We start from the raw sequence: 2500 nt of genomic DNA, 5'->3' as shown, positions 1-2500 counted from the left end.
TGTTGTCCAAGAACTGAAAAGATACTTCAACTTTTGGCTCAACGTTAACGTTTGTTAGACTAACAGTTGGGATGTGGATCTACGTTTAAAGAAGGTATTCAGTCCGTTTAAGAGTCTTTTTTTCAGCGCCGCAGCAGACGAGGAGAGGAGACGGTTGGTTGTCGGCCTACTTGTTCTTTTTCTTCTTCTTGGTTGTCAAGCAGCCCGTGTGGTCACCATCCTGTTGGTCCTCCAGAGGAGCTCTAGAAGCCGCTCCGTCGTTCAGCCTCGCCATATGCGTTACTTCCGGCGCCACCTGCCCGCCTCGCAAAGCGCTCACCGCCGTCCTCTGAGCCTCCGTTAACTTCGCTTGGGCCTGCGCATGAGCTCCCGGCGTGGAGGAAAACGAGGACCGAGCAGGAAGAAGAGGAGGACACCGATGTAGGCGTGGTGCGGCGTGGGCGGTTTGCGGACTGCTTTGGGAGACATGGAGGAGACCCGGAGGCGTGGCGGTGGCTGTTTGCCCGGCGTGGAGAGTCACCTTGCCGGGCCACGATCAGCCCCTGCAGCTTGTCCACCACCGGCGGGCAACGAGCGCCTAGGCGTTCTCTTCCTCGCCGTCGCGATGATCGCCGTCGCCGCCACCATCTTCGGCCCGAGCGCTGGCGCACGTCGTCGGCGCCCGTGCGCCGATACCGCTGGCCGGCGTCTGCACGGTGCACGGAGCTTCGTCGGTGCTGCGCTGTTTGGCGCTTCCGGATGCTTTCGGATTGCTCGCTGCTCTCGTTTTGGTCTGTTGTGCTTGCTTCGGCATCCCGTTTTGGCGAGGGGCAGTAGAGCAGTGATGACTTGAAATCTGTTCGGTACCGCTTGTTACGTTTGGCCGCGCCGTTCTGCCTGCCGGCAGACGGCAGAGTGTAAACACCCTGCTCCCGAGATGGGCGGCGCAGGGAGACTCGACGGTTGCCGTGTCGCTCTAAGAGGGTTTGTCCCGGTACAAAGAGGAGGACGGGCTCCTGCCGGGCGTAGGGCGTTCCTCGAGTGTCCCCCTGTTGGCCCCTTTCTGTATAAGAGAGGGGAGTTGGGAAGGCTGAGACTGTAAGCTGGCACTGGAGGAGGAGGGTAGGCGTAGTCGTCGCTGCTCCCTCCGCTAAAGGCGCCTTCTCCCCCGTTTTGTTTGGGTTTCTCTGAAAATGAACCTCCATGTTGGGGAGGCGGGTGAAGACAAGAAAGAAAGTGGCAACAGAAAGGTGAAATACACATCGCTGAAAGAAAAACTAAAGTTAAAAAAAGCAAGCCAAGTGACGGTGAGATGACAAAGACTTGACGATTGACGGATGGTGAAGAAGATAGGTGTGTTCGTGAGTTGAAAGAGACACAACGGATGGACCAAAAGATTGACTTTCCGACAAAGGAACACCAAATGCAGAGATGGATGAATGAATGGGGATGGGATTGACTGAATATTAGGGAACATATTGGGACCGTATTTGTCAAGCGTCATCAGAGGAAATATTTCGGAGGGCTCCAGAAGAGTCCAAACAATTGGGAGCTGGAAGATCAGATATTTCAGAATCAGATATTTAAAGAAACAGTTTCAGCCAAAATGAAAATTGTTGTTTTGACTGGCAACGTTTCAGTCATGGACTCAGACTCACAACAAAGAATAAAATCCAAATGTTTTTAATGAAGGTTCTAGTCAGGCAAACATTACTGAAGGATGCCATGTAGAGACAAGACCAGACAACAACTGAGGACTGGAGAGGGTTTTTATAGATGGGTTAACGAGCTGAAACAGTCAACAGGTGAGGAGTGCTAATAGCCTGCAGGGGTAGTGAATGATGATACTGGTTGAGTGGAGAATGGGTAGTGGGCGTGGCTGAGGGAGAGCCCAGAGCCGGTGTGACAGTTTTGAAAGAGAGCACGCTATCCTCACAACTACACGGTGAAATTGTAAATTTATGAGAAAAATACTCAAGTCAAAACTTGCGCGGGGAAAAATCTAAAATTCTGAGAATTTTTTTCAGATTTTTCCCTCGAAAGTTTTTGACTTTGTACCTTCATAAAAAATTTTAAAAAGTGCTTTGGTTTATTGCCATTTCTTTAAACCAATCACAATTGTCTTGGGCAGCGCTAAGCGCCGGATGGAGCCACTGAAACGTCGCCGATATAGACTTGTCTTTCAGTGATTTGTCGTCTTCATGAGAGATCGGACAATGGATGAATGAATGAAAAAAATGGACGGATGATTGGTGATCGCATTGATTGACAGTCCTCCTGGTCTTACCGGTGCGGGGGGCCGGACTACAGACAGAGGGAGCTGATTGGTTGAGCCCTTTCTTCCAAAGCTCTGCCGTTTGCGGACACAAACAGCAGCTTCCTGTCGACTCGTATCGGGGCAGAAAGGGGTGTGAGCGTCCTCCCCGTGGGAGGGGCAAAGGCCAGGCTTCACTGGCAGTCGCTCGGAGCTCCTCCCGCGACCACGCCCTCCTGGCGGGGACGAGGCGGTCCAACGTGAGGC

General features: G+C 52.4%; 1 pseudogene; it reads right to left on the bottom strand.

Moving 5' to 3' along the window:
• The window catches only part of LOC120569404, a 40158-nt pseudogene that overhangs the window by 31864 nt on the left and 5794 nt on the right, over positions 1-2500 (bottom strand).

Source organism: Perca fluviatilis, chromosome 12, assembly GCF_010015445.1.
Source record: "Perca fluviatilis chromosome 12, GENO_Pfluv_1.0, whole genome shotgun sequence".
In the NCBI taxonomy this organism is placed as follows: domain Eukaryota; kingdom Metazoa; phylum Chordata; class Actinopteri; order Perciformes; family Percidae; genus Perca; species Perca fluviatilis.
Note: the sequence above shows the minus strand (reverse complement) of the source record. Positions and strands in the feature narration are given on the sequence as shown.